Source organism: Poecilia mexicana, unplaced genomic scaffold, assembly GCF_051168715.1.
Source record: "Poecilia mexicana isolate PSO_F unplaced genomic scaffold, ASM5116871v1 scaffold_20, whole genome shotgun sequence".
Classification (NCBI taxonomy): Eukaryota; Metazoa; Chordata; class Actinopteri; order Cyprinodontiformes; family Poeciliidae; genus Poecilia; species Poecilia mexicana.
Genome location: NW_028263389.1, coordinates 299,725 through 319,596, shown reverse-complemented (window position 1 = coordinate 319,596; position 19,872 = coordinate 299,725). Strand labels below are relative to the sequence as shown.

Sequence of the window (19,872 nt, the reverse complement as noted above, 5' to 3'; positions counted from 1 at the left end):
AAAATATGTATACCCATTGCAATTACTAGAACATTTGAAATGTTGAGCACATATAAATCATAATTTCACGTTAAAATTATGCCTTTGAGAGGTTTTTTATCAATATGATTTGGCTGTGGTCTTAAAAATGTCATGTGGTGCGACCGTGATTTATCTTAAAATAAGATATATTCCATGATGTATTAAACATTTGTTTTATAAGTTTCCATTTATTTAAGGTGTTTAGAAATAAAGTTTTTAAATTTCTTTATTTTCTGGAAATTATGACATTTTTTCCCCAAAAAAAACTAAAATTCCATTTATAATAGACTTGACCACTATTTTTCTTCACCATTTCATCAAACTGTGATAAAAATATATATATATACCATTCACTTGAGAATACTGTCTTAGTGATTCATATTTCTGCTCCAGAAACTAGATATTATTTTTTCAATTTAATAGAGATGCTTCATTAAGTGGTCGCACCACATGATGTATGGTCGCACCAAATGACTCATATAATAAATGTAGACCAATAAACGGGTCAAAATCTTTTTATTACATAAAAATATAATAACATCCAGTAACAGTTACAAAAACAAGTTTTTTTTGTGTTCTTTTGTGTCTAAAATTGGTGTCTAAATTAAACACACCAATTTAATTTACATAAAAATACAGGCAGTAATAAACAACTTTGTAACATTTCAAACATTGCAAACATGCTTCTTTCAAATCAAAAAGATTTCAATGAACTTCAGACTATCATGTTACTGCTGGAGACTTTAAAGTCTATTTGAACAAAGAGAAATGCTTATTTTCAAGCATTTGTAAACCTTTCCCAGTCTTGGATGTTCAACCTGGAACTCCGTGATGTTGCTGGCTCAGGTTCTGAAATGACGGCGTGTACATCTTTCTTGTAGTAAAAGATTACATCTGGAGTTCGTGGCCAGGTGAACATGTTCTTGGCATCAGACTGCTGCATGGTGCTCACTTGGACCTCTTCTCCCACATCTTGAAGTACCTGGCCCACATATGGTACCTCATCATAGCTCACAATCACAAACTTGCCACTTAAGTCTTGAAGACTGGCTTGTTCCTTTGATGGTTCAGGACTGCTTGGTGCAGGTTCAATGAAACACATAGTTTCTCTCAGGTTGACTTTTACTGGCTGGTAACAGAGGCATGTTTTCATTACTGCATGCTTGCAGAAGCATGACACTTCTCTGTGACTGATCTGGGCTGCGCATGAAGACAAAACCTGGTGTATCTTCAAGGTTCCTTTCACAGCAGTTAAATTTTCTGGGATCAGCTCATCATACTTCTGTATGCTTTCATCGTTAATCCAGTGGTAAGTAATATCTGACCCAGATTTTTTGGCTAGCATCCCATACAAGTCCAGGGGTGTCTGCAGCTCACCACCACGTCTAACGTAGAGATCAGCATCCCTCTTTACAGCACCACCAATGCCATCTGGGGCACCCTTTCCATGACACTTTTCTGAGTAGTTCCATGTCACGTGCTTGAACCCAGTCAGGAAAGGCACAGTACTAAGGAGGTAAAATTGTGGTGTGAATTGTGGCCTGTTTTCGGCTGCCTCCAAAATGATAACACTGTATTTCTGTGCTCATCTTGCATGAGTAATTTTCAGAAAAGTCAATATGTAGAACAGCTTCTGATTCAGTCAGATTTTGCTTTAGGTCACGGAACTGCTCCGTTTGGTGGACCCAGTTAAACTGATGAATGGCAAGTGCTTCAAGCTTTTTCTGAAATAGTTCTTTTAAGTCCTGGATTGTTCCTGTATAGGTTTTTTTTTTTAAACATTTGCAAAGGTTTTCTCACCAGTTGTTGACGTAACCCTCTCCCATTGTTCCCAAGAAATCTCAGTGCAGTCTGTGTCAGGGAATTCAATTTCATCAAAGCAGCACTTTACACATACACGATCCATGCATGCTTTGCTTTTGGGGTCACATACGATCATTTTCAATAACTCTGAAATACTGCTGGTCTTCAGCAGTCCTCTTTTAAATAGTTTGCTTACTAAAAGATTAATATTTTCATGTTCCATACAAGCGCAGGTATCTCTATCCCTGGTCTTTGGTTCAGTGATAAAGAACGGACGTTTTCTTAAAAACGGCCTGTATGACAGGGAAAGATGTGGCTCCACCTCTGTTTGATACTGTGCATGGAGCTCAATGAGTGGTTTTGTTAAAACTCTTCTCTGCATTTTTTGTTTATTTTTGGTGATGGTGTCTCTCTTCCCTGATAGAAGACGACTATTTTCATCTCTGGTCAGAAAGTTGACAACTGCTTGCTTTCTCTGTGTTGACAGTTTTTTGGATCCCCTTGGCTTGAATTTTTCACTTACATTTGCTTTTTGTTTCGCCATAATTCTCTTTACATTTTTTCTAAATTTATCATTTAGTTGTTTCATCTTAATCATTTGTTTCTTTAGATGGGTGAGCTGTTTTTTCAGTTCATGTTTATGTTTCTGCAGTGTTGCACAATATTTTTTTGTGCTTTCTTTCTCTTTTTTGGAGTGGAGGACGTTGGTGGATCTTGCTTAGTAAGGATGGGGTCTGTCACAGCTTGGTTGGCATTTTCGAGCTCTTGTGTTCTCTCAAAATCACCTAAGACAGGTGGAATATCCTCCATGGATGGCAGGGTTATATCTAAAACAGCATTTGCCATTTTCTTTCTTTTTCTGTACGTCTGGGATGCAGCCCTCCATTTCTCTCTTTGTTTCTTTCTCTCTGTTTGATGCATATGTTACCCTGCAACCTAGGATGGCTGAGGGTAATGTGTTAGATGATCTTCCCTCAACGTGTGATGCTGTGGAATAGGAAAGACGAGACACACGTTGAGCTTCCTTCTCATTTAACCGGAAGATTTATTCTTCTTGTGTTATAACACACTTCATATGCAACATGCTTCAGGTATCACATACTTCAGTAGAGAACTATTAGCTTCAGTACATCAGAAATGACTAATATAACTTTAAACCAAACAATCACTCTTTCAATATAAACTGAAAAAGGCGCAATGCCTCTTCCACACTGTGCCTCGGCACTCAGCCTCACACAAAGATATGATTTATCAGGTTTTTCAACAAACCCATAAAATAAAATAAAAAAAATAAAAACATCACATCTATAAAATAAATAAACCAGAACAATGTCCCTTGAGTGAGAACTCTCCCAAAAAGTGCCAAACACAAGCTCAAATGAACTCTGCTGTCCGTCAGCTAGCTCACACACACGTGCACAGGCCCGCTAGCACTAGCTCCAACCAGCCCCCAGAACAAGTCCCGCCCTCGTACACAACAATTACAAGACGAACTTTGCGACTCATTAGTCGACAGCTGACCCAAGGACCTCCTCAACTCTTCCAAGAAATATATATATATATTCATAAAAACACATTTTTACTGACCTGTGGAATAGGAAAGACGAGACACACACGTTGAGCTTCCTTCTCATTTAACCGGAAGATTTATTCTTCTTGTGTGCTCAATCTTTTCTATGCCACCAACGCGGCAGAGCCCCTAGCGGTTGTGTGTGGAATTGCATAGGACTAACTAAAATGACACTACAGAACTTAGTACAAAGAGAAATTAAAGATACAAAAATAAAAATTATGTTGGGGTGCCTATTTTCTTAATTATTGTTTTAATTTACTAAGAGCTCATTTTTCACCCCTCTACACATATCATCTGACTTTACATATATGATCTTTCCTTGTTGCTTTCTTCTTTGATAACTCTCTCTTCTCCTAGCTAGGTATTCCTCCCTTGCCACAGGGTCAGCATTAACACGCTGCCTATGATGAGCAGTTTTTGCTTGACTTGAGAGTGCCATCTAGTAAAATAGATTAAAACAAATGACAAAATACATGCTGTAAGTACCCCTGTCAAGTTATATGTTCCATTGTATTTTCATGATATTGTTCAAAATGATTGAAACTGTACAAAAACCTATTCTGGAAATAATATTAAAAAAATAAAAGCACAAAAACTACCCTACCAGAGCATAAAAGTGTCATTACAAACACAATACAACGGTCGCACCACATGACACTACACAGGAAAAATAGGAGAGTAAATTTTTCGGAGTTAACGTTATTTTCATCTGAAACTGTCATTTTTATACAATATAGAGTGAAATCATTTCAATTGGTCAATAGAATCGGAACAAAAAAATAGAGTAAATCATAACAGAGTAAAACAAGAACACGCCCACTGAAGTTCCTTAAGTTTCGTTTCTTCCACCATCTTGTTATCCCGCATTGGAACGGAGGCGACGGTTAGCTGTGTGCCAGGTAAGTCCCCAAATGGGTTGTAGATATATTTTACGTGGGGTTTTATGATTTATTTTTATTATTAAGACTAATTATCTCTAGTGGAAAGATGACGTGCTGCTGTGTGGTCGTGGGGGAAAGAGGGGTGCAGCGAGGAATCAACATGGTTGGCTAAGTAGTTAGCATGTGTGCTTCAGCTAACTTAATTTAGCCGTTTACAACAATTTAAGCAGAAAAAACATCAATGTTGTACAATGCTACGTCCATTTTTAAAATTTTCACAAGTCAAGGCTGTCGCTATTTTTAAGCTGAAGAACGGAGTTTAAAAGAGGAGCTAGCTGTACAGTCGAAGCTGGCTCTGCTAGCATGTGGAGCCAGGTTTCCGTCCAGAAAATGGCGCGGGAGGACTATGCTAGTAACGTTTCTTGAACGTAGAGCAGGATGAAAAAAAACAGGATTGTGATTTGTATGGAAACTATGTAAGTTGTCACTAAACATTTTTGACTGATTATTTTGTCCATAAACCCCGTTTAGATCGAGTTGTATGGAGTTGATAGTTTTTTTTTATTTTTTTTTCGTTTTAGCTGTGGTGATTGGCTAAAGTAAAGAGCCTAGCCCATTAAGGGTAGTTGTTAGCCACCCAGTGCTTTTTTCCCATGATGGTTTCAACCTTTTATCTTAATTTTTTATTCACTTTGATAAGTGAATAAAAAATTCTGTGCCTTCTGGTACAGAAGGCAAGTAACACTTGCCTTCTGTACCAGTGAACATTCAGGGAATGGACATTGACATTGTGAGGTCCTACAAGTACCTGGGTGTTCACCTTAACAACAAGCTGGACTGGACTGACCACACAGCTACCCTCTACAAGAAAGGACTGAGCAGACTACATCTCCTGAGGAGACTCAGGTCCTTCGGTGTGCGGGGGGCTCTTCTCAGGACCTATTTTGATGCTGTGGTGGCATCAGCCATCTTCTACGGAGTGGTCTGTTGGGGCAGCAGTATCTCCACTGCTGACAGGAAGAGACTAAACAAGATCCTCAGGAAATCCAGCTCTGTCCTGGGGTGTCCTGTTGACCCAGTGGAGGTGGTGGCAGAGAGGAGAATGAGGACTAAGCTCCAGCGCATGCTGGCATACCCTTCCCACCCCATGCACCTCTCTCTGACAGCACTGAGCAGCTCCTTCAGCGCCCGGCTGTGGCACCCTAAGTGCGTGACGGAAAGATACCGCAGGTCTTTCCTTCCAGCCGCCGTCAGACTGTACAATACCCACTGCTCTAAGTAGTTCACCACTCTCTACTACAGGCAATAAACCTGGAAATTGTTTATTTATTTATATTTCGAATAATACTGTTTTTTAGTATTTCTATATTCACTTGATTTTACTGTGTATATATAGTTTTTCATATTGGTTTTGCTTTTTATACTGCTGTAACAATGTAAATTTCCCCACTGCGGGATTAATAAAGGAATATCTTATCTTATCTTATATGATTATTGAAAAATATATTTTTACAAATACAGGATGCAAGCTGTGCGTGTCAAATACAGATATCGACAGAAATACATCTGTTTTGAAGGCCAACTGACTTGCAGTTCGTTTTTGGAATGTGGTGAGTGCAAACAAAACAAGTTTAAAGCATTTTTACATATTAGGTTTATCAAAAACGCTTTGGGAATGGTGCCAAAATAGGTGCTTTACCAACTTTTCAGATTTATTTTTTTTACTTAATATTGGTTGCACGTATGACAAGTGAACATGGGTATGCTGAAATTATTTATTTTTTGTATGCACCTCTCACAATTACCTGTTTTGAAGGTGTACTTTACTCCTTTAACAATGCTCATAGTTTTTTCTGTGTCTCTATAGGACAAATCCTTCCAGATGTATCAAAGAGGACTATGCAAAGGGTATTATTACCTTGTTCCCTTACCTGGCTGATCCTAAGAGCAGATTTGGCTATGTAAGTTCAAAACAGAAGTCCAACCTATTGGCTATGGTTTGAGTAGAACTGAAAATGTTTCTCTTTTGCATGCCCTGCATCTGTCCTATTTGTTTTTAACTTTCCAATTTTTAAACCTTTGTAGAGTTCATTGTTCCAGTGTTGGGCTACTGCAGCTTGAAGAATAAACCTTGTGAATAGATTTTATCTATGCAATTCAAACAATGTGAACTAAAATCTGTAAATCACAGCTACTAGCATTCATGGCTGTCTTTGCTTTCACAGCTTTAAAAACATTTATCATTCACCTACTTTTAGGACCATTATTACAATGCAGAAGATAGGAGTGGGTATCTGGCTTGGAGACTGAAGTTTGTCCAGAGAGAAGCTTCTAATGGACAAAAGAAGATCCCCAGACTGTCACAAACCCAAACAGGTACATGTGTATTTATACTTGTACAAATCTCTTCCTGCAACCAAACTGCACAGAAAGTTCCCAAGCCTTATTTATTAAATCCTAAGATGGAGTGTCACATTCATATATATTTTTTAGGGGGACCTACAACTGACAGGGACTGTTTGAGAGAAGACTGCCTTATGACAGATAGCTTGTGTTCTGAGGCCATTGCGCTGATGAAGGAACTGTTATGAAGAAGATGAAACAGACTTTCAACTATCACCAGAAGATGATTCATGACCCAGTGAAGTCATCTAGTAGCTTTTTGGACTTCCCAAGATTCCTGGACATAGGAGGATTGGTATGTTTATCTTCACTTCAGCTTAACCTACTTTTAACAAAGTTTAAGTTAAGATGGATGTGAGAAAGTTTAACAAAATGATTTTTAAAACCTTCACTTCATCTATTCTCCAGGTTGAGCAAGATTTTACATTGATGTTCGGGGAAGTTATCGCTGCAAAGTTCCTGGAGAAGTGGCCCACTGTCTACAAGCAGAAAGTCCTCGAATAAAGCTGTGGTCTCACAGTGTGATGACCTTCAGAACCTTCTTCACAATGCTGAAGGCATAACAGAAGTGGAAAATTGTAAGTTGAACTGGATTATAAAGGAAGTGTTTAATGTAACATAATTTTATGTAAATTGATCCAATATAAATGCACCTCCTCCTGCCGTCACTGTTTGGTAAGCTGACTCTGGAAGTGTTAACACTGTAGCAAATAAGAAATTTTGATAGCTTATGTTTATTTTACTTTTTCTTCCAGGATGGGACAGTGACATGTCATCCATTTTGATCCTGGTGCACCTCCTGCCACCGTCACCTCACAGCCGCAAGAGGCCAGGAAAACTCTCAGCCAGACAAGCCAGTGAACATCTTGTGAAGTTTGTCAAGGTAATGTTCCAGTGAAGGGAACATTTATGTTGATCAAAATTTTCTATTCTTCACTTATTTTTATTTATTTATTTAATTTTTTTTGTATTTCTTGTGAAGTTGGTCTTACATTTCATTTCAAGTGACATTAAAGAGGTCCTGAAAAGTAACTTGCCTTATCTATAAGAACCCTGTCTTCTTTGAAACCCAAGACTAATCATGTTTTATTCTGTTTTTGCCACAGACAGGAACCAGCATCCAGGGGCACCTTGATGGCATCGCAGAAAGGCGTCAACCGTACCTGCTTGCAGTAGGGACACAGAGGAGCGTGATTCACAAGTACTTCATTGTGATTGACAAATATATCGTACCTTGTAAATCACCAGGCTCTCTTGCCTGTTTTGATGAGCTTTTTAAAGGTCACTTTGTGTTCGGCACTTCATATGACCATGATCTGGTCAATGTGTACAATTTTCTGCAGACCACATTTACGAGATAGATGTTGAGACAATCAAAGTGAATCCTAGGGTTGCAGGGCTATATGTTGTTGTGAAAGATGAGAGGTGACTGTTACATTTGCACTGCAAACAGTGTGTCTGAGCATTTCAATGCTTTTCTCTTGTGTACAAGAGACGGACCTCATGTTATTTATGTAGAAGAGCTTTTCTGTTCCAGAGCTTTTGATTTACAGGTGTCATACAGTCATGAAGATGCAAATGTTTATATTGTTCCATACTTTCTTGTGAACAATAAAAATGGCTGTTCAAATACTGATTTCTGGTCTATGCATTGTATTCTTACAAATTCAGCTATGTATACTAGATGTAAAACAATTGCTTGGCGAGTGAAATAAATTTAAAGTTGGTTCTATTTTAGAATTTAATTTGATGTTTAACTGCACACCATGGAATAAAATTCAATTAAATTAGGAGTAAAATTTTATACTATTAAGAGCACAATTTGACACTATATGGAATAAAATGTATTCTATTTTGTGTGAAATTCCTTTTTAGTCAGACTAAAAGTTATCTCTACTTAGAATGCAATTCTATTTAGAGTAAATTATATTCCACTTGGAGTTAAAATACAGTGGAGTAGTTTTTCTTTTAAACAACTTGGAGTAAATTCTCTTGGCAGTGATTAAAATTTTTGCACTAAATTGAGTTGATTTTACTCTGTAATTTCAACTCTTCCATGAGAGTAAAATTTACTCTATTTAGAGTGGGACCAAATGTTGTCTTTTTTAGAGTAACATTTTTTTCAAATTGAGTAAATTTTACTCCGGAAATTTTACTGTGTACTCGGTCGCACCAAATGATATTTTCATGTTCAGTCAACATTAACAAGCAAATAATTAGCCTCCTTAAAAAAACAAGCTAGCTTCCAACACAAGGCTATTATAAAATTAATAATTAAAATAGATATTTGTAGGAATATTTACTTATTAATAGTATTTTTGAGGTTACACTACATGATATCCAAATATGGACACTACATACCTACTGCTAAAACTGATACTTTTTATCAAATTTGAAAAAAAGTAACAAACCTCTGCTGGCTTGGGGGGTTCTTGGCAGAATGTTGGCTGATGCAACTTCCTGTTTGTGGCAGGAATTCAAAATATAAGTCCAAAAATTGGAATTTCTTGACGGTCGCACCACATGACATTTTGCTAAATGGAGATTTTCGGACAAAGTTTTGTTTAAATGTTATAATTGAATTATAACTAAAAATGCTCTGAAAATTTGTATAGGATGAAGAAAACACTTTGAAAATCATGCCAAATAGGAAAGAAAATATATTTGAACAGATTTAATGTTTTTTTTAAGACATTTTTGAAACAGTAATGGAGTTCGGACAGTCGCACCATATGACATTTTGACACTTTAAAGACCACAAAAATGGCCAAAAAGAATAGTTTTTGAAAGGTTAAAGTAGGTGTATATGCAGGAGGTATATTAAATATCAGTGGTTTATTTTTATGCGCTTAAACCTATTTTTAAGTGTTAAAAGTAGAACTGGACAAAATAAATGGGCGTCTTGTCATTGAGCCAGATGCGGGTTTTTCTCCACTGGCTTGCAGTGTTGTAGTACTCGAGAACGGTCTTGGTCTCGAGACCATTTTTTGATGGTCTCGCATTTGGTCTCGGTCTTGTCTCGGTCTCGGACGCTGAGGACTCGGCATTTTATTTCAAGACCAGTCGAGACCGCAACTGTGAAATAAGCGTACAGCATACTGTCCAGTTTATTTGTTAACATCTTTGTTTTCACTGGATGCAAAACGCACCGATTAAAATCCAAGCGTGTTTCTGTTACTCCCCTCTCCTCCCCCTCCCCACCTTTCATTCGCACGCGGAGCTCCAGACATGCGCAGTTGTTTCCTCTCGGTGGCAGAAGATGTCTGTCTAATCGTCAGTAATGGAATAGCGCTGCATAAATCATAAGAAATCTGATGGCCACCGCTAACTCAGCAGCGCTTCGCTTTCACAGACGGTGGGAGCAACATCTAACTTTTTTCGGCACTTAGAAAAGAAGCTCAAAGAAAGGTAAGCTCCGTTGATGTGATGTTAGCAAAGCTAGCTGTACAGACACGTTATTTGTGATGAAAAAAAGTTGTCACTCTGAGTGACACTCACTGAGTGACATTGTGCGGAGATGTTGACTGACTTGTCGCATATATGGGACAACGTAGTGTCCAAAAGTCTGCAATATAATGATGCGACATTCAGGAACAGTACTATTCATCTGCTCGTCTCTTTACTTATTAGATAGGACTGGCGTGTCACTGAGAGTCGTTCTATGAGATTACCATACACTGTCAGAATAGCATACATAGAGTGAGTACCATGCAGTGGTGGAGAAAGTACTCCAAAAATTTTCTTAAGTAAAAGTACAATTACACAGACAAAAATGTACTCAAGTGAAAATAAAACTACCACATTAACATTTGTACTTAAGTAAAAGTAAAAAAGTACTGGCTTTTAAAAATACTTAAGTATTAAAAGTAAAAGTACTTGCTGAATGCATTACCTAATCCCTAATACAATATCATTCAGTGAACCGACCATATTTAATTTTAATACATCAGAAATGTGCCATTTTAATGAACAATGCCACAGATAAAGCATGTTTTTATTGTGTTTACTCTCTGTAACATAGTTAAGACTTAGATATGTGATTCTATGCATCATAATTTCAGAGATGGAAACATCTTGTCTCCTGTCCTAACATAGCATGAACTTCACTTTTTTTGCCATAGTGGCTTTTATTTTTAAAGAAATCCAACAGAAAGGGGATGGAAAGAAGGTGGGTGGGGGAGGACATGGAACCAAGGAGCCACGTAGCAGAGTTGTAGTCAAGACCAGCACGAAAAAAATAAGTTTTACCTATCACAATTGCTTCTCAAATTGATCTGAAAGATCCACACTCCCATAAAACACCTAGATATTAAATACTAATAATCAGTAAAGATCCGTCCAGAAGAATCGGATCGTTCCTGAATGTCATATCAATACAGACTTTGGTCACAGCGTTGTCCCATATTTGCGATACCTCAGTCAACACCTCCACACAATAATTCTGCGCACGAGTGACAACGTTTTTTCATCGCAGATGCAACATGTGTGTCTCAGTCAGTACAGCTAGCTTTGCTAGCATCACGTCCACAGATTTTACCTTTCTTTAAGCTTTCCTTCCAAGTGACGCTAAAAGTTGGACGAAGTCCCCACCATCTGTGAAAGCGAAGCTCTGCTTATTTTACATGTCACCATATCCTATGATTTATGCAGCGCTATTATATAACTGACGATTAGACAGACGTCTTCTCCCGCTCAGAGGAAACCACTGCGCATGTCTGGAGCTCTGCGTGCGAGTAAAGGGGGAGGCGATGGGTGACAACAGACAGTAACTCACGTTATTGCGGCGCCACCTTAAGTCCCCGTTAAAAGTCCATTTTAACGGAAAAAAAGAGCGATTCGACTTGGATGTAAGGAGTAACGCGACACTTTTGTAGAAATGTAGTTAAGTAGAAAGTACATATACTTACTGTAAAATGTAGTGGAGTAAAAGTAGAAAGTATCCATTATTAAATCTACTTAAGTAAAGTACAGATACACGAAAATTGTACTTAAGTACAGTAACGAAGTACTTGTACTTCGCTACTTCCCACCACTGGTTTTGGGCATACATTTTATGACCCATTGTCAAACAGTTATGCTCTTGAATTCTTGTCAGTTGTTTAATTTGTGCAGGGCATACAATTATTTTAGGTTAACCTTTGAAAACTGATGGTGAAAGTTGTTAAGATGTTTGTGTAGATACAGCTGGAGCTCCACTCACTATCTTGTTCTATGTTAAATGAACTCCAGTCAGCTTTGAAAAGCAGTCTGCTTCCCTGCCGCTCTCAGGGAAAAGCAGAGCAATACAGTTAGACCAAAGCTGCTCTGTTTGTCCTCACTCAGTTTTAGCTACTTCATGTTTTCTCCAGAAGAAATTATTTTTCAGTGGTCACCATGCAGAACTAAGCTCAACATCAGTTAGCAAAGCCTTCTGATTTCCAGTTGGTTTGCCTTGAATTTTTTTGAGTTCTGCGTCTTTTGAAGTCATTACAAGTCCCTGATCACAGAGCATGTTACATGAGATAATTTGCTTTTATTTGAAAACAAGGAGCGTAAACTTGGGACAGATGAATATTTTGCATTGGAAGAGCAATATCATTTTGCCTGCCGTTAGTCTGTCACTTAAAATGAGGTCAAAGCTAAGTCTAACATCTGCAATTAAAAACTTCTCTTTCTAAATCTGTAAAGATGTCAAAGGAAGCCTGAACACCTGATACTTCACTACTTACTAAAAATGTAATTAATTACTCTTTAATGTATTGTAAGTTTTTTTTTTTTCAGTTCTAGTTTATGTTCAGCCATCCGTTTTTTAAATAATCTCCTTTCTCCATATGAGGAGGCTACTGGTCTCCAGGGTTTGATTCGCTTTAAATCTTCCCCAATTCTCTTTCTGCTTGTTTGCTGCCTATCATAATTAAATTTTTACAAAACTTTACTTCACTGTTAGGTGATTAGAAATGCTTTGCAAGCTAATGTAAATTTATCTATAAGCAGTAGAGGTCAGCTTTGGTGTTGGCTGCTCTGAGATAGGCCTTTGCTTTAGTTTGATGGACTAACTAATCTGCATTTAAACTAAACAAAAATGTCAAGATGGTTTTAACTAAACTGAAAGAATAGCCTAAGAATTACTTGAATGATCTGAGAATTACTTGAAAGGATAAAAAAATATATTTCTGTGCATATTTTGGAGCTAACATATGCACAGAAATGCATATTAGCTCCAACATATGCTAACATATGTTAACATATGCTTACATATGCATATGGACTAACATATGACTAATATGTTGGATTAGTCTGTTAAAACTAATAGACTAATAGTTTATAAAAGATGAAAATACAATTAGCGGTGGTGTCTAACATCTTTATACAATATGGTCAATTTACCTTTGGATGTCGGTTGCCATCATTCCGCATCCAATGATAGATTTGATGCACCATGTCCCATTTTAAAAACATTTTAGTTGTTTAGTTATTAGCCTATATTTAGTTCAGACAAAAGGGAAGAAAAACACAATATTCTAATGCAAATGTTTAGCTGTGAAAAAGTGCAGTAAAGTTTTATCCACTGAGAAAAGGTTGGCAAGCACCCAAACCAGTCCAAATTTCAATTCAAATAGGTAAGATTTTAGATTATTGACGTAAAAAAAAATTCTGAAGAGGAAGGTGCTTTTTGCATTCAGCCCTTACTTACCCAATGGATTCCTATAGGAATTGGTCTACTCAATTTTTCTAAAGGTATCAGAGTAAAGTGAGTTGATTAAAAATGAATAGACCTCATCTTAGATTTTTGTTGGTAAAAATCTTTAAAAATGTATCAGTTCAGTTCAGCTTCACAATCACTCACTATGTTGGTCCATCTCAGAAAATCACAGAATTTATTAAAAGTTTACGTTTGAATACTTTTGCTGGGAACTGTACCCGATGTGGAGATTGTAAAGCTTGACAGTTGAACAATCCCTCATTGATGTTCAATTGTTAAAGTCTTTAGAATGTCCTTCAGTGGAGTCGACAGCTGACACGATCAGAGGTAGATGATACATTTTATTCTGTACCTCTTGTTGCCTCACAGTGCAACTTATTTTATTCATTTTCATTATTTATTTTTTTTATTTGCAAGTTTTCTGTTGAATTTGTATGTTCTCGCTGAGGTCAAAGCAAACCCTGCAAGAATTCTCCAAAACACTGCATTCATAAACTCAGAGGTTGTAACAGAGCTGCTGTGGAATGACCCTCAGATGAATAGATTCATATACTGTACTCCTTGCTGCCTCTATAAAATAGATTTTTTTTAACTTTTTTATCATTAACAGTGATAAAACTTTGCTCTGAATCAAGCTGCATACTGTGGTGTTCAAGTCGCAGATATGGATTTTGATTGCATAATTTTATGCAAATATTTTTTATCCCTGTCCTTGTTTGGACAGTCAGCCTTGACTTTTGTGAAATTGCGGTCAGGTCTGTTACGCAGATGTCACAACAATATTACTGCTCAGATGCAATTCAAGTCATGCATAATAATCCTGTTAGCCACGCTGACCTCCTGGCTAAAGTTCCTCTCTCACGACTGGAAGACATGTTAATTTTCAGGCTATTTCTACCTTAGCCGGGCAGAAAATGGTCTTCTACACAAAACAAATGCTGTATTGATTGAACAGCTTGCAAGATTTGGTGGACAAAAACTGACATAATAAGAAATAAAAGCATAAATATATATTTATTTTTTTCTTGTCCTTACACATGAGTTTCCATCAAGAAATGTATACATTTTCTTTTTCATTTCCCCTAAACATGTGTTTTTGTCAAGAAAAGTAAATATTTTGTTTTGTCTTTTCCCTCGTCCTTTTGTTATTGCCTCCTCTCCCTTTTTTACTTTTCCGTGTGCATCTTTATGTTAATGAGGAGCTGCCTTTTATGTCCAGCTCCTCTGCTATTGGTCAATAGAGCTTTGGAACCAACGTCACTGCGTCGGATGTTGTGGGGCATTTACGTCGATCGGTGCCATCTTTCAAGGCCACAGACCAAAACAAATTTTATCCCGGTGATTTTATTGTGTTACCGACTGCAATGAAGTTAGTTTTGAATTGGATATTGGATATTCCAATATCCGCCGAGCAAGCAGCGATTAGCTCAAGGTCGATCCGATTTATGAACACTAATTTCGGCCAGCCGTTCTCTAGCTCCCTCCTCAGCGCTCGGAGGTTCACTTAGGGACTGTCAACAAATTTCTGAACCAAACACTCCTGTCAAACAAATGTTAATAAATGCCTTGCCTTGTGACCAACTGGCAAAAAAATGGTAATTCATGCTTTTACATGAGACACACTACCCTCTATTAAAATGTAAAGTCATATTCAATATTTTAAATAATTTTAAGATTAAATAATATGTTTTCTTCAATAGCTTCCATATTGTGTGCCACATTGACTAGAAATCAGTGTGTAATTGTACTAAAGTGTATATACATATATACACTATTCCATTTTAACAAAATTTTTATTTTTGTTACCTATTTTTTTAGTTTAAATTTAGTATTTCTCTTCAAATAATAGTAATAAACTTTATTTAGAAAGGAACGATGTACAACTCAAAGATAAAGGTCACCATTTAATGCGTTGTACCAGATTATACCATGAACTTATTCACATCTGCAACCTTAAAGATTATACAAATGGATATACATTACAATAATGAAATACAACAGAAAATATAGCACTACATTATTGTAGTACAAGTTCATTTCTAATCACAATACACAAGCATAAGTACAGACTTAATCACTGGCACACACATACATACGCACACACACACACACACACACGCACAGACAGTCATACAGTTAATTATTACATATTACGCAATAGTTTATATTTATCTAGCTAACAAAACAAATCCAACTAAATGATTTTGTACAGATGGAGCTAAAGTTGCACCAACAAGAATCTGATTGTAGAAGCAAATTCAAAATAGCTAAACACTGCAATTAATTATAATTAACTAAACATCAAGAACAGTGATGGTGCTGATGATTAGATTGTATGGTGGAACTGTACAATCTGACCATAATAATTGTATTTTCACAGCACAAACCAACTACATAATGCACTTCATAATGTATGAAGTTATCTATAGTCATCTCCTTGCTTGGTTTAAAGGACAGCGCAGGGAAAAGAGTCTAATTTAATTTGAAGTTGACAGCCTGTCAGTGTGTTGTGTTTATGTGCCTGGTATTCCCAGTTGGTATTACTATAATATGCAAGCTAGCAGATTGAGAGTTTATGCAAATGAAGCACTTTAACCAGAGTCCCTGGCCTTCACCAGACTCGCCTCTAAATGCAGCGCTGCAAAGTTAACTTGTTGCGAGTTCACTGTGGGTCCCCTGTTTTTCCATTAATTACAATCCTGTCAGCGACGTCCCAAATTTCAGAAGTGAGGGATACTCCCGTTGCTGGGTGCCTTAACAGCATCGCCGTGGCTGCTTCGGCGAGGCTGAGGGAAGTGTGGGGCGGATTTGCTCCTCTACACTGGCAGGCAAGGCTTACATTATGCTAATGTAACGACCAAAAAAAAACATTAGGGCGGAAAAGAGAGAGAGAGGGTGAGAAAAGAACTGAAAAAAAAACTGAGGAAGAGAGGGAAGGAGCCACGGTGTGAAAGCGAGCGAGAGAAGTCACATAGTCTACACATGCGGGGGCGAACATGTTGTCATCTCTTGCATTTAAATGCTCCCCACGTCATTTAAACTGGGTCAGAAAAGTGGTGGGAAACCAATTCAAATGCATTTGTAGAGACTGAAACCCTCTGAGTAAAACAAAGTCACATTTCAAAACTAATATCCACGTAGACATAGTCTCATTCTTATCAAACTTTCTAATTCAACATTTGTTTGCTCCTTTTTACATTCACTTTGACCTTTTCTAGGATGTTCCTAAGCTGCTGGTGAAGCCACACAGACTTTGAATTTACTAATGGCATCATGAGGCAACTTCAAGATGTTCATCAATCAAATTTTATTTCCATAGCACATTTCAGCAGCAAAAAGTGCTTTAGATCATTAAAAACCAAAACACAGTTATTCAACATTGAATAAACAATCAAAAACATAAAATTTCCCACCGAGTCGAAGTTCTCGCCAAGTTTCCTGCCTTCAAATTGGCAGGAAAAAAAGACGTACCCCTTTTAAAACAATGGTCGGACTCCAACCTGCACCCCTTTTCAACAACAGGGGGACTCCATCCCGCACCCCTTTTAAAACAACGGGGGGAACTCTAAACCCACATCCCTTTTCTCCCTAGTGCTTGAACCCGGGTTGGGATTCAAATCCCAATTGTTGTTTATGTTCCATGAGTAAGTCTAAACAGGTGGGTTTTAAGTCGAGATTTAAAGGCACTCAGTGTTTCAGCTGTTTTACAGTTTTCTGGAAGTTTATTCCAAATTTGTGGTGCATAGAAGCTGAATGCTGCTTCTCCTCGTTTGGTTCTGGTTCTGGGGATGCAGAGCAAACCAGAACCAGAGGTCTGAGGGGTCTAGATGGTTGGTACAGCAATAACAGATCTTTAATATATTGTGATGCTAAGCCGTTTAGTGATTTATAAACTAACAACAGTATTTTAAAGTCTACTCTCTGAGCTACAGGGAGCCAGTGAAGGGACTTTAAAACTGGTGTTATGTGCTCTATCTTCCTAGTTTTAGTCAGAACGCGAGCAGCAGCGTTCTGGATCAGCTGCAGCTGTTTAATTGATTTGTTGGACAGACCTGTGAAGACGCTGTTGCAGTAATCAATGCGACTAAAGATAAACACATGGATGAGTTTCTCTAGATTGTGGTGAGACATTAGTCCTCTAATCCTGGAAATGTTCTTCAGGTGATAGAAGGCCAATTTTGTGATTGTCTTAATGTGGCTCTGAAGGTTCAGGTCAGAGTCCATCACTACTCCCAGATTTCGGGCCTGATCGCTGGTTTTCAGTTGCATTAACTGAAGCTGTGGATTTACTCTAGATCTTTTGGTCTCTTTAGATCCAAAGATAATAACTTCAGTTTTGTTTCTGTTCAGCTGGAGAAAGTTTTGGTACATCCACACATTTATCTGTTCTAAACATCTATTCAGTGATTGGATCGGTTCACAGTCACCTGGTGACATCATAATGTAGAGCTGTGTATCATCCGCGTAGTTATGGTAGCTAATCTTATTTCCTGTTATAACTTGAGCTAGTGGGAGCATATAAATATTGAATAGACCTTTGACCTCTCTGATGAGAAGTTTCCGATTGAAACAAAGAAATCCCTGTTCTTTATGTAAGATTCAAACCAGTTGAGCACTGAACCGGAGAGTCCAGCCCAACTCTCCAGTCGATTCAGTAAAATGTTATGGTCAACAGTGTCAAAAGCTGCACTGAGGTCCAACAGAACCAGCACTGTGGTTCTCCCACAGTCCGTATTTATGTGGCTATCATTGAACACTTTTACAAGTGCAGTCGCCGTGCTGTGGTGAGCACAAAAACCAGCCTGGAAGGAGTCAAAGTGATTCATTATTGTTAGGAAGTAATTTAATTGTTTAAAAACTGCTTTTTCAATAATTTTGCTGATGAATGGGAGGTTGGAGATCGGCCTGTAATTCTGCAGTAGTGATTTGTCTAGATTGTTCTTTTTTATCAGTGGTTTGATAACTGCTGTTTTCAAAGCCTGGGGGAAAACACCTCAAGAGAGCGATGAGTTTACTATTTGGATCAGATCATTAGCAACAACAGGCAGAACCTTCAAACCTGGTGAAGGAATGAATTTCAAACTACGAGAGAGAAGAAATTCTTCACACAACATGGAATGATCACTGGCACACTTATTAAGTCTAATTAATTATAAATAAAATAGTCCAACTTTACAGCTGAATTATCCAATAAATACCATCTTTCTCCAACTTCTGACATGCAGTGCAGCTACTGATGGAAAAGAAAAAAGGAATATGTATGTATTAAATTAAATGATAAATGAATGATCAAATTAATGAAAGAAATAAAACAGAATGAAATGGAATAGTGAAAAGTAACTTCAACTAACTTAAACTAATTAAACATGATGAAAAAAATGATTAGCATGAAACCCAAATGCATATAAAAACACAGTCTATCACCTGTGGTGTGACGGATGAGGTGGAGGAAACAACATTGGAGTTACTACTGCATAAAATCAAAGTGAAAGTATCTAAGACAAAAGGAATGAAAAAGAAAAGAGAGAGAGAAAGAAGAGAGGAAAGCCAAATTCAAAGCTGTATTCTGAATCCAAACATCTCAAACACATGGACGCTTTAAACCAGCACAGCAACAAAATATAATGAGAATATCCCAGCATATCAGCAAATTTTAAGCAAAAAGCATCTAGATTTAAAATATTACTAAACGTGCCTTAAACATATAAAACAAAGATGACTAAGTTTTCTTATTTACCTAGATGGACCTTAATTGATGGTTTATTTCCTGAGTGTGAGATGATTGGTTTACTCAGGTTCGAGATAATGTCTGGGATTGTGATGGACCGAGTTAAAAAACAGGAGGAGCCACAGGATATTAATTAGAAAAATAGGGTTTTTTATTTTAACCCAAAGATTATAAAAGACAAAAGGATAAACTGAGCTCATAAAAGAGGTCAAAGAAACAAAACTGAACTCAGGCAAAAATGTAAACAAACTGGCTGCACAAACAAACATAACTGACCTAATAAAGAAATGACACACAGGGGTTTATATACTGGCTGATCAGACCAATTAAGACACAATAGGGGTAACTAAACAGAATACAATTACAAATAACACAAAAACAACTAACAGTACAGCTAAGTTTGACTAAAGACCCCAAAAATGAAAATCAAATATATTAAAGTTTAAATACTAATATTTACTGTTGAAGAAGATTTTAAGTTATAATATTTCTTAAGAAACTCTTTGGTTCGATCTCCTTCGATCCCGGGTTCCCCCGGCGGGCCACGTGTAGCCACACAAAAACAACAATGAGTGCAGACGTCACAGAATTGCAGTTTAATCCAATAGACGACAACACAAAATTACAACAGAAACTGCAGAGCAACAGAGTCATACATTCATTTACCTGAGACAAAGAGGATAGAAAAAAAAGGCAAAGATGCGTCTTTGGAGAGTGCTGATACAAAAAAGCAAAATAAGGCAGCAATCTGATTTGTTACTCCTGTGTACAAACTTTTATA

At 37.3% G+C, this 19,872-nt stretch overlaps 1 pseudogene; it reads left to right on the top strand.

Moving 5' to 3' along the window:
• The first annotated feature begins 5,053 nt into the window (after nucleotides 1-5,053).
• LOC106910072 (uncharacterized) lies at nucleotides 5,054-8,297 on the top strand (annotated as a pseudogene).
• Nucleotides 8,298-19,872: the final 11,575 nt, after the last annotated feature.